Consider the following 13749-nt stretch of genomic DNA (forward strand, 5'->3'; position numbering starts at 1 on the left):
AACGGTCGACAGTTCAACAAAGTCTTGGGGAACGGAAGGGGTACGGTGACTGCAAACCTCAGGTCAGATCGGACACACGCCCCTAACTCCTCTCCTCACTGGGTGGACAGCCCTAGTCTGATTCTCCCTGACAGTGATTCACTCCTGTACAGCATGTGGTCTAACATTCGCTGTGTTGTGACCTCCAATTGCAGTCACGGCACAATGCACGTCTCCAGGCCTTGAATGGCACAAATACTGTGCGCTGCATCAACCAAACTGCCTCTTCAAACAGGTCTGTCCTCATTACAGTGCAGGAGGCCACTTGGCCCATCATACCTGTACTGGCTCTGCTGGCCCTTACCCTGGGATAGGAACAGGAAAGCTGAACTGTTGGTGAATGATTTAAAACAGTTTTAAACAAACAATTTAGGTCACAGCTACAGACGCCTAAAATGATTTTTTTCTCTCTTAATGACAGTGAATGTTATGATGTGATGATGCCGGTGTTGGACTGGGTGGACAAGGTCAAAGGTCAGACAACACCAGGTTTTTTTTGAAATCACAAGCTCTCAGAGCGCTGCTCCTTCATCAGGTGAAACTTGTTGGAATATAACCTGGTGTCATGAGACTTCTGAGCGAGTATAATGGCAGTGGGCAACTGTGTGGAGTTTGCATGTTCTCCCTGTGTCTGCATGGGTTTCCTCTGGTTGCTCCAGTTTCCCTCCACAGTCTAAAGATGTGTAGGTTAGGGTGGATTGGCCATGCTAAATTGCCCATTGTGTCCTGGGCTGTGAGGGTTAGGTGGATTGGCCATGCTAAATCGCCCACAGTGTCCTGGGCTGTGCAGGCTAGGTGGATTGGCCATGGAATATGCAGGGTTACAGAGATGGGTTGGTCTGGGAGGAATGCTCTTTGCAGGATCAGTGTGGACCCGATAGGCCAAATGGTATGCTTCCACACTGTGGGGATTCTATGATTCTATTCTGATTAACAAAAGCTGGAATGCCTTTAGCTCTGAGGCAGTTTCCTGGTTTGTCATGACTGGACTCAGTGGGTAAAAGTATGAGAGGAAATTTTCAAACACACGGGGAGGGCAGGGGTATTGCCAGCCAGCTCTTCCTCCATCCTGTAACATCACCAGCGAAATGGTGGCTGGTGCCAATACTACATCCACTTTGTGATGATCAGAATGGGATAGTGGGGGGGGGGGGGCCGCAGCTGGAGAGTTGAACAGTGGAGACCTTTGTTTTACGGTCAGCAAAGATCCTGAAGTTTTGCGAATGAGCACGGAAACCTACTTGCAGTGACTCCCCTACAAACCCACTGTATAACTCCAACACCAGCACTCCACAGTGAATAGTGTAACCTAGTCACCTATCATTTTCTCATCCCTTTTCCAGATTGTATTGGGTGATTTGCTAAGGCCATTTCAGAGGGGATTTCAGAGTCCACCACATTGCTGTGGGTCTGGAGTCACGTGTATGTCAGTCTGGGTAAGAATGGTAGCCTGCCTTCCTTTAAAGGGCACTGGTGAATCAGATGGAGTTTTTAAAATAATTGTTGGCATGAATACCATCACTGAGCTCTCAATTCCAGATTTTATTCATTGAATTTAACTTCTAAGAGTTACTTTTGTGAGACATGAACTGCTCTCCCCAGAGCATTAAATCATCAGACCACAAAATACAGGATCAGAAATAGGCCTTTCAGCCCATCGAGTCTGCTCTGCTACTCAATGAGATCATGGCTGATCCAACAATCCTCAACTCCATTTTCCTGCCTTTTCCCCGAAACCCTCGATTCCCTGACTGATTTAAAATCCATCTGCCTCAGCCTTGAATAAATAATGACCTAACTATGATGTCCCTTCTTGGTAAAGAATTCCACAGATCCACTACCGTCTGAGAGAAGATATTCCTCCTGACCTCTGTCTACACGTGTGACCCTCTGGTCCCAGATTCTCCCTCAAAGGGAAAAAACCCTCCCAATTCCATTCTGTCATGCCCTGTAATAAACCCTGTACAACAAGGCCGTATCTCACTCTTTTAATCTCTCAAACCACTCAACCTCTCCTGCAGTCACCAATAATTCCACTCTGCAATTCAGAAGCAACTTCTCCAACCAAGTGTAAAACCAGAATGATGTGAGAATCATTGCTGGATTACACACCCGGTGACACTACTGTCACACTGTCATCTCCTCCCAATTAAAGGTGAGGTGTAAAAGGTGTCTAAAGTGATAGAACAGGCACAAGGGGCTGAATGGCCTACTCCTGCCCTAAATGGAAATGGAATGCACAACATCAGACAGGGGAGAGGCAAAAGTTTAACTTTTATATCAACAAACAAATTGGGAGCAATATAAGGCCATTAGATCCTCAATGCTACTCCACTGTTTAACAAGGTGATGAGGAAGTTGTTTATGACTTGATCTTCACTTCCCTCCCTACTTTCAATACCCTTCAACTCCCTTGCTTTTCAAGTAATCAATGCCCTAAAGATATTCAATGGGTCTGCCTGCACTGTTCCTTGGGGAGGAAGTTCCGAATGCTGACTAACTGCAGAAAAGTAAAATGAACCTAATATCTGTCATAAATGGGAGGCCACTTATTTTTAAATCCCTAGCCATAGTTTCTCTCACAAGTGGAAACATCCTTTCTGTGTCTACCCTGTCAAGTCCCTTCAGGTTCTTGCATGTTTGAGTAAAATTGTGTCACATTCTTCTAAACTCCAACAGATACAGGCCCAGCCTATCCAACCTTTCCTCCCAAGGGAAACATCACCAAAGTCCCAGGCAAGTGAACATTCTTGGAGTTGCTACTATTTCCTTAAAGAAGGAGATGAAAACAGTACAAAGTACTCTAGATGTGGTGTCAGAAATAGACGGTCATCTTCCTGGGAGGTAATCCTTATTGATTGAGGATGACTTTCCTCCAATGTGGAGTTGTGGGTGCTGAGGAGGTGAATGGTTCAATACTGGCACAGCACACCCTGCCAAAGCTGGGCAGTTGGTGCTTGTTGTTGAAGTGGGTGGGTGGGATGCTCAGGTTTTTGCAGTGTCTGTGCTTGGCCTCCATCTGGGCTTGTCAGAGAAGTTCAAAATTCACCAGCGTGGATGCTCTTCCCAGTTTGGGTGGTCTTGCACAAGAGATCCCACAAGTCGTTCCTAATGCTGTATTTTCTCAGGGAAGCTTTGAGGAGGTCCTGTAAAGTGCTACCTCTGCCCTCCTGGTGACCGTGTTCCATGACAATGCTCAGAATCTGGTGTCAGGTATGTGAATGACGTAGCCTGCCCAGGGGCAGTTTCTTGCCCCCGAAGCTGTGCCTTGAAACTGGGCACGTTGGCCTGATAATGGAGGGCACTGATAATGGAGCACCTATTCTAACACTGGATTTGGAGAATTCTGCACAGGCATCGTAAGGGATTGGAGATATCTGCTATGCATTGTCCATGTTACTGACGCACATGGGAGAGCTGATTACTGGTCTGTGAACCATCAGCTTCCATTCATTGTGTTCCCCTCATCGAGAGAAGTCTTCCAATGTATGGCAATAGATTCATGTTATCCAGAGGCTTACTATCCAATCGTCAAGGGAGCTGTGTTGTGTGGTGGGATCAGATTGTTGGCATGGTGGCTCAGTGATTGGCATGGTGGCTCAGTGATTAGCACTGCTGCCTCACAGCACCAGGGACCACGTTCGATTCCAGCCCTGGGCAACTGTCAGTGTGGAGATTACACATTCTCCCCCTGTCTGTGTGGGTTTCCTCTGGGTGCTCCGGTTTCCTTCCCCAGTCCAAAGATGTGCAGGTCAGGCGGATTGGCCATGCTAAATTGCCGATAATGTCAGGTGCATTAGTCAGAGGGGAATGGGTCTGGGTATGTCACTCTTCGGAGGGTCGGAGTGGACTGGTGGGGCCAAATCGCCCGTTTTCACTCTGTAGGGAATCTAATCAACAAGATTGCAAATTTAATGTAATATTAAAAGTAGTGGTTTTCTGAAGAAGTGGAATTAACTGTTTCTCTGTCCACAGATGCTGCCAGACATGCTGAGTTTCTCCAGCATTTTCTATTTTCATTATTGGCAGTGGATATTTGTCTTCCAGCATTCAGCCTAAGGCTTAATCGCTATGAATGCACAGATAATGGTTTGGATCTTGGCCTCCGAGTGTGTGCACATACAAGTGTACCTGTGTGCAGCAGTTTGATGAAGGGTGGTCCTGATTCAGGACAGGAGGCTGAATAGTTTCCCATGTGTCCTGTCGAGTAGTCGCCCTTCAGCAATGAGCTTCATGGGGACGGAGAAGTGCATTGTTGCAATGAGGAAGATGATGAACAGCATTGGTGCAGTGACACAGCCTTGCTTGACCCCAGTTTGCATATGCATTAGGTCTGTACTTTATCCATTGGTGACAGGTCATGGTGCACTACAGTTAAACAGCTCTACATTTACATTCCAACACTTTTATATGGGGTAAGTACCAACAACATACCATTTAACTTGTTGAACATTTGCTGCAACCTGGGGTAATATAACAGGATGCTTAGATCCCTCTGCATCTCAGTGTTCTACATTCTGTCTCCTCTTAAATAATATGCTGCTTTTCTATTCTTCCTGCCAAAGTTAGACAAAAGTTTGCATTTTCTCACACTATACTCCAGCTGCCAAATGTGTGCCTATTTGTTTAACCTATCTAAAAGCACATTGCAGATTCCTTCTGTCCTCTTCACAATTTCTTATCTCCATATCTTCAGCCAACGTAGCAACCATATATACTATCTATTCCTCCAAGCCATTGATATAAATAAGACATATTTTACATCTAAGTACTGATTAACCAGGCACTACTTTGTTGCTAGGGGCCCATCAGAGTGCAGTAACATATTGGGTTTGGTCAAGAGGGCTAAGCCCCAGGCCCAGTGATTACTGCTCCTAGTAAAGCCACGAAAACCTGGGCCCCATTGGTATCAAGGACTGGATTTGCAGTTCCCTCTCAAAGCCTGGGGGCTGCTTCACCATGCTTGATTGCTTCAAATTAACAGACTCTTTAAAAATTACATTTTCATCCAAGCTTTTAATCACTTGTCCAAAAGTCTCTGCCTTTAATCCACTCTCAGTTTTAGCCTGATTACGTTTCTGTGAAGCCAGAAATGATCTGTATATATACAGGCTGCTGCTCATCGAGCTTAGAGGTTGGATCTAACAAAAGTGGACATGTGGTATTTAGACAGTAACCGAGTAACTCAGCAGCTGATTCTATGCCACTTTCAAGAAAGGGTGAACTCTGAACTCAGGTACATCCCTCACCAATTACAATAGTGACGTTTTCATAGTGATGTTTTCAATCATGGTTGACTTACTTTTTTTTAAAACATGCTCCAATAACTTCCTCGTTTTGTTCTCCTTTCTTCAAGTTGTGGTTACTTATGAGTTGAAAATAAAAAGCACAGAACTGATTCTGGGAGCTCATGAATTTTGATGAGTCTTTTGATGAATATCTAACTTTGATTTTCTTCCTATTCACCTCTTCATCTGCAGCTGGACTTGAACCGAGAACCTCGTGATTCAGAAGGGAGAGTACATCAGCTGAGCCCCAGCTGACACCTTAAAGAGTAAAAGATTCAGAGCAGGGGCTGGTGAACTATCTGTACACAGAGAATTGAGAGATTGTAGGGCACCGATTGTAATACAGAAAGCAACATTTGGAACACGGCAATCATCAAGTAGAGTGCTTCAGAATAACAAGCTAGTAGCGTTGAGGCACATCGTGCTGTCATGTACTTATGTGACAATCAAAAGATCCATCAACAAACACGAAGACAGTCAACAGATTGACGGAAACTTTTCCACTGTGTATTTTATCTGTGTGTAATGTTTCTATTTGAAATAAAACGTCAAGGTTCTCTTTCTTAAAATTTCCTGTGGGATTTTACAAGGCATCTGCTCCCAAAGCAATTGCATCACTCATATTTTCCCCTCCATCTCCCTGCTGAATATGCTGTCTCTGTACAAATAACAGGTGCTGCTTCTAGCTTCCCCAACCTGACAGCGCTGTTTGATTTTAAACAAATCAGTTTGCAAGCCCCACTCCAAACCTTGTACCTATCACACTGCCTAACAAAGCTCCTTGCAATGATCTGGAAAGTTAAAGCAGTAAACTCAAATCTCCGTTCACACTTGTTGAATGATACTACTCCAGGTTCTAATTATAATCTCCTTCATTTGGTCTATAAACAGAGTCACAGTATAAGAGTGATTGGAAGGGGACAAGGAAAAAAGATAGGAGTATGCACTAAGACACGTTGCCCATTCATAGAATCCCTGCACTGCAGGGAGAGGTCAATTGGCACATAGAGCCCACACTGAGCCTCCAAAGAGCATCCCATCCAGACCCTACCTTATAATCCTGCATTCTCCATGGTTAATCCACTAACCTACACAATCCTGGAAACTACAGGCAATTTGGCATGGCCAATCCACCCTAACCTGCACATTTGTTGGACCATGGGAGGAAACCAGAGCACCCGAAGGAAACCCATACAGACACAGGGAGAATGCGCAAACTCCACGCAGACAGTCGCCCACAGCTGGAATCAAACTCGGGTCCCTGGCGCTGTGAGGCAGCAATGCTAACTGCTGAGCCACTGTGCTGCCCTCATTGGATATCAGTATATACATGATGGTCTGAATGGTGTCATCCTATGCTATAATATTTCAGCGATACTGTGAACACAGATGGCAGCAGTCTGGCTAATTTTGCCTGAACTCTAACTTGCACTTTTTTCCACATCCTGTCTTTGTTTTCGAAACTATACCTCATTCCATTTTAACAGACTCTCTCGGTGACATCCTGAAGTAAAGTGTTCCAGATTGCAGTATTCCAGGTTATATATTGGAGTTACAGCAGGAAATAAAATCCTTTTGAGAAACCACTGACATTTTAAAGAGGCCAAACTGGAGGTGGGCATCAGAAAAAGGTACTGTCTTTTTTTAAAAAGAGATGCTCGGTTTTGGAGCTGAAAGATTTTTGTTGGCTTCAGCTTGATCTGCAAACCATCATCTTCTTCACCGAACCATCTCCCCTCCTGCTGCCCTGTCTCAGTTCCTTCCCCATTCCTGATTACCCTTCCTGCACTGTTAGCGGCACTCCTGTCTGAAATTCAATGCCAATTCATCAGAGAGTGTCTGGTGAGGCCTATTCATTGCCCATATCTAAACCAGGCCAGAGATTCAACATCAGCTATACCCCTCACCGACCCATCCTTTGGAGAAGCCGGTGTTGGACTGGGGTGGACAAAGTTAAAAATCACTCAACACCAGATTATAGTCCAACAGGTTTATTTGGAAGCATTAGCTACCTGAAGAAAGAGCAGCACTTCAAAAGCTAGTGCTTCCAAATAAACCTGTTGGACTATAACCTGGTGTTGTGTGATTTTTAACTTTGTCCACCCCAGTCCAACACCGGCTTCTCCAAAGGATGGGTCGGTGAGGGGTATAGCTGATGTTGAATCTCTGTGTGATTTTTAACTTTGTCTGCTCATCCTGGTATTGGGATCAGTGACCAGTCCCAATTGCTTTGTATCCAACTAATTTACTATCCAAGATATTAAACTAACTAGCCCTCAATTACCAGCAGTAACACTCTCCCTCCTTAAATATAGATGTCCATTAGTGGTGATCCATTTCTTTGGCACACTCCCACATTCAATAGAGCCCCAAAGTATATCTACTGGGGCCTCTGCAATTCCCTCTCTCACTTCCTGTAGATCACAGAAAATCTCTGGTCAGTCTCCCGAATGTTCAGAGTTCAGTCTGATGAACTCATCACTCTCACAACCACATCGCCAACAACAATTTACATTTGTACAGCACCTCTGTTGCCAGTACCTCATGTGAATGTAATGACTGATTGGTAATTACTGATCTACATCGGCTGGGTGAATGGATCCAGCAGTAAAGATAAGATTTAGGAAATTCAACCTGGTAGAGAGATACTAGGTCAGGTGACCAAAAGCTTAGTCAAAGAGGGAGGTTCTAACTCGTGTCATACAGAGGGGTTAGCAGATGAGATGCAGCTATGTTTAGGGAGAGAATTCCAGACATCGGGACTTGGCAGCTGGACCATAGCCAGTAAAGGTGGGAAAAAAAGGACAAAATAAGCAGAACAGGATTGATGACCCTTCCTTCACAAGAGCAGAATTCATTATTAATACAATTCTTCTAATACAATATAAATTTCACAATCTGTGATTTCTTTTTGTATTTCCACTTTCACAACCTGAACTTGATCTTAGCCACATCTTAGTTTATCATCTCCTTGAGACATTTCATTACAACTCTTATCAACCTCAGATTCTCCATTCACCAATAATTGGAAGTGAATCCTATTAAATTTCAATCATTTCTCCTGGAGTGCAAAAACCTATTTTGTGAAAAATTAACTTCTCAGTTTTCTCTTCATTCTTCCGGAATCAAAACTGACTCCTAATGCCCCTGTTAAATGGTGAAATCAGTCCATTTATCATCACAGGACTGTTCATAATATAGAATACCATGATGGAATCTCTCTCTTTCTGTTCCAATACAGACGTCCACTTTCCTCAGGCCTTTTAGCTATAACATATCTGTGGTTGCATCCACAGATTCTGGAGAAGTATCAGACTTGAGGAAGTGTTCTTGCCTCTGAAGAACAAGGACGTGGAATGCACTCCCAAAGAAGCAGCTAATACTTGGCTGATTAACACCTCTTAAAACAAAACAGAGCTCAGTCACCGAACATATGGTTAGGGGATAGACCAATAACTTGTAAGCATTTAAGGAACTTGAGATGACCGAGTGCTTTGTGGAACATGATTCCTCAGTTGCTAGATTCAATGTCATGCCAAGAAAAGCAACTAGTCAAGAATGATTAATGTCGGACTAGATATAATTGGAACAGGGAGAGAGAGTTTGGACAGCCTTTTCTTCAGAGATGAAATACTCAGGGTTGAAGTCAGTGACAGGTTAGATTGTAGGAGTCAGTCGAAAGAATGGACTCTGATGGATCAAATGGTTGATTCTCATTCCATGCTTTCTTACGTTAGTCCGTTCCTCCTGCTGGTTAAAGCACAAACCCCCTGGACAAGATCACACAGTGCAGCGAAATTCCAAATTCCTAAATGTATGCTTGCGACTCTTTCCACAGGCAAAATCATGATCCGTGAAACAGGAAGGCCTAGTACCGCCTCACCGACATGGAAGTAACATCGAATGAGGAGGAACAGGGTCCTCAGGCATGTCAAAGCTGGTTACACTATTGCCTGCTTTTTTTTCCAAGCTGAGAAGTGGCATGCGAGGTCAGGGACCTACAAGGCCTGGTTATCTCTGTGTGCCAGCCATTTTATTTGGTCAAAGTGACCTGATCCACTATGACAACAAAGGAATCAATGATATCCCAGTCACAATCAACAGGGTGAAACAAAAGCTAAGTACTGGGGACACTGGAGATTTGAAGTAAAACAGGAAGAATCCTGGAGAAACCCAGTAGGTCTGGCAGAATTTGCAGAGAGAGAAAACAATTAATGGTCCAAGTCCAACATGACTGTGCCAACAGTTCTGAATAAGACCCAATGGACTTGGAATATTGACTTTTACTTTTTTTTGTTTTCATTCATTATAATCAAAACTGTGTAGGTTTGGGATGGGGAAGGAGGTATCAATAAAATGGTAGGTATAAATGATCCTGGAATTCACTAGTGTGTGAATGCTTAAAGAGCTTAATGAATATCCTTTGTCTTTTGAGCTGTCACTACATTTTAAATGTGCTGTGGGACATCTAGTGTTGATGATGAGCACCATCTAAACACAAAACATTCTTTCTATGTTAGAGTCATAGAGATGTACAGCATGGAAATGGACCCTTCGGTCCAACCCGCCCATGCCGACCAGATATCCCAACTCATTCTAGTCCCACCTGTCAGCACCCGGCCCATATCCCTCCAAACCCTTCCTATTCATATACCCATCCAAATGCCTCTTAAATGTTGCAATTGTACCAGCCTGCACCACTTCCTCTGGCAGCTCATTCCATACACGTACCATCCTCAGCGTGAAAAAGTTGCCCCTTCGGTCTCTTTTATATCTTTCCCCTCTCACCCAAAACCAATGCCCTCTAGTTCTGGACTCCCTGACACCAGGAAAAGACTTTGCCTATTTATCCTATCCATGCCCCTCATAATTTTGTAAACCTCTATAAGGTCACCCCTCAGCCTCCGACGCTCCAGGAAAAACAGCCCCAGCCTGTTCAACCTCTCCCTGTAGCTCAGATCGTCCAACCCCGGCAACACCCTTGTAATCTTTTCTGAACCCTTTCAAGTTTCACAACATCTTTCCGATAGGAAGGAGACCAGAATTGCATGCAATATTCAAACAGTGGCCTAACCAATATCCTGCATAGCCGCAAAATGACCTCCCAACTCCTGTACTCAATACCCTGACCAATAAAGGAAAGCATACCAAACGCCTTCTTCACTATTCTATCGACCTGCGACTCCACTTTCAAGGAGCTATGAACCTGCACTCCAAGGTCTCTTTGTTCTTACTTACTAAACTTACTAACTGGAACTCTTATGCTTGCATCCAAATCATTTATGTAAATGACAAAAAGTAGGGCACCCAGTACCAACCCTTGTGGCACTCCACTGGTCACAGGCCTCCAGTCTGAAAAACAACCCTCCACCACCACCCTCTGTCTTCTACCTTTGAGCCAGTTCTGTATCCAAATGGCTAGTTCTCCCTGTATTTCATGAGATCTAACCTTGCTAATCAGCCTCCCTTGGGGAACCTTGTCGAACACCTTACTGAAGTCCATATAGATCACATCTACTGCTCTGCCCTCATCAATCTTCTTTGTTATTTCTTCAAAAAACTCAATCAAGTTTGTGAGACATGATTTCCCACGCACAAAGATATGTTGACTATCCCTAATCAGTCCTTGCCTTTCCAAATACATGTACATCCTGTCCCTTAGGATTCCCTCCAACAATCTGCCCACCACTGAGGTCAGGTTCACTGGTCTATAGTTCCCTGGCTTGTCCTTCCCACCCTTCTTAAACAGTGGCACCATGTTTGCCAACCTCCAGTCTTCCGGCACCTTACCTGTGACTATCGATGATACAAATATCTCAGCAAGAGGCCCAGCAATCACTTCTCTAGCTTCCCACAGAGTTCTTGGGTTCACCTGATCAGATCCTGGGGATTTATCCACCTTTAACCGTTTCAAGACATCCAGCACTTCCTCCTCTGTAATCTGGACATTTTGCAAGATGTCACCATTTATTTCCCTACAGTCTATACCTTCCATATCCTTTTCCACAGTAAATACTGTTGCAAAATATTCATTTAGTATCTCCCCCATTTTCTGTGGCTCCACACAAAGGCTATCTTGCTGATCTTGCTGATCTTTGAGGGGCCCTATTCTGTCCCTAGTTATCCTTTTGTCCTTAATATATTTGTAACAACCCTTTGGATTCTCCCTAATTGTATTTGCCAAAACTATCTCATGTCCCCGTTTTGCCCTCCTGATTTCCCTCTTAAGTATACTCCTACTTCCTTTATACGCTTCTAAGGATTCACTCGATCCATCCTGTCTATACCTGACATATGCTTCCTTCTTTTTCCTAACCAAACCCTCAATTTCTTTAGTCATCCAGCATTCCCTGTACCTACTGGCCTTTCCTTTCACCCTGACATGAATATACTTTCTTTGGATTCTTGTTATCTCATTTCTGAAGGCTTCCCATTTTCCAGCCGTCCCTTTACCTGCGAACATTTGCCCCCAATCAGCTTTCAAAAGTTCTTGCCTAATACCGACAAAATTGGCCTTTCTCCAAATTAGAACTTCAACTTTTAGATCTGGTCTATCCCTTTCCATCACTATTTTAAAATGAATAGATTGATGCCTTCATTAAACAATCAATCAGCAAACATCATGGATTCAGGAATAAGACACCTATTATTGCACTGTGGAGAGGCTGGAGCTTTGAGGTTCTGATCATGAGGACATTGGGTAGAACCATTCAAATCGATAAAAGTTTCATAAAGCAAAGGGAGAAAATTGAGTTCCACCCGTTGCCAACTCTGAAAATGTAAGCAATAAATAGAGCAATAAAGAGAGTGGGGTCAGGGAAAATTCCTTTGAACAGAGAGCTCTTAGGAAATATAATCTCTGGGTAGTAACAGGGTTGGAAGTAAAACCCATAAACTTTGCTTTTTAAAAGTGTTAATCAGTATAGAAGGAAGACAATAACTGAGAGAATAATGAAAATAAATGGACAGCTCGATTCCACAGACTGAGTAGCTGCCGTCTGAGCTGCAGGATCGAATGTAGTGCAGTGTAATTTGAAAGTTAAAGTCTTGTCATTCCGACAAGCAGAACTTGTGCATTGACCTTCCTGTATCCTTGTAAAATCATCAGAAGTATTTTTGCAACTATTCATTTGGGAATATTATTGAGCACATAAATGGAGGCCTATACTTTGACAGTGCTGAGGTATCTACATGCTTGCTTGAAAACTCAGAAAAGGAGGGGAAAGCACAAGCCCAGGTAAAATAGAGCGCAACGTCTCTACTGGCAAAAAGACAAGTGAAGATAAAAACAAACAGATGCTTAGACTAAGAGAAAGTGAGGGCTGCAGATGCTGGAGAGTGTGGTACTGGAAAAGCACAGCAGGTCAGACAGCATCCAAGGAGCAGGAATCTTCCTACTGAAGGGTTTATGCTCAAAACGTCGATTCTCCTGCTCTTCAGATGCTTAGATCATATGGTCCTTGCTGACCAATTACTGTGGAGCAGATGGTTAGACAGTATCTCATGTTGGCATTTAAAATGATAAATTGGTTGGACATGGTAAATAATCAGAAACCATTTCCTTGTTTTTAGTTATTTTTTGTGAGATGTGGGTGTCGCTGGCTGGGCCAGCATTTACTGCCCATCCCTAGTTGCCCTTGCGAAGGTGGTGGTGAACTACCTTCTTGAACCGCTACAGTCTGCCTGCTGTGGGTTGACCCACAACTCCCTTAGGGAGGGAATTCCAGGATTTGACCCAGTGACACTGAGGGAACAGTGATACATTTCCAAGTCAGGATGGTGAGTAAAGTCAGAAGTCACACGATACCAGGTTATAATCCAACAGGTTTATTTGAATTCACAAGCTTTCAGAGCACTGCTCCTTCATCAGGTGGAGGGAAACACACCCCTCACTTTGAAAACTTGTGATTTCAAATGAACCTATTGGACTATAACCTGTTGTCATGTGATTTCTGCTTTTGTCCATCCCAGTCCAACACCTGCACCTCCACATCAAGATGGTGAGTGGCTTGGAGGGGAACTTAAAGGTGCTGGTGCTCCCGTGTATCTGCTGCCCTTGTTCTTTTAGATGGAAGTGGTCCCTGGTTTGGAAGGTGCTGTCTGAGGGTCTTTGGGGAATTTCTGCAGTGCATCTTGCAGACAGTACACATTGCTGCTACTGAGCGTCAGTGGTGGAGGGAGTGGATGCTTATGGATGTAGTGCTAACCAAATGGCTGGTCTGTCCTGGATGGTGTCAAGCTCCTTAAGTGTTATTGGAGTTGCACTGATCCAGGCAAAAGGGGATCAGGAGGTGATTTATTCGCTGCAGTATTCCTAGCGTCTGATCTGGGTCTTGTAGCCACTGTGTTTATGTGGTGAGTCCAGTTGAGTTTCTGATCAATTATAACCCTCAGGATGTTGATAGTGAGGATTCAGTGAAGG

General features: G+C 44.0%; 1 protein-coding gene across 2 annotated transcripts in view; it reads right to left on the bottom strand.

Annotated features, from left to right (window-relative positions):
• LOC132826371 (leucine zipper putative tumor suppressor 3) overlaps positions 1-13749 on the bottom strand; it is a 194626-nt gene that overhangs the window by 27494 nt on the left and 153383 nt on the right. The window lies entirely within an intron of this gene.

Source organism: Hemiscyllium ocellatum, chromosome 1 (assembly GCF_020745735.1).
Source record: "Hemiscyllium ocellatum isolate sHemOce1 chromosome 1, sHemOce1.pat.X.cur, whole genome shotgun sequence".
Lineage (NCBI taxonomy): Eukaryota > Metazoa > Chordata > Chondrichthyes > Orectolobiformes > Hemiscylliidae > Hemiscyllium > Hemiscyllium ocellatum.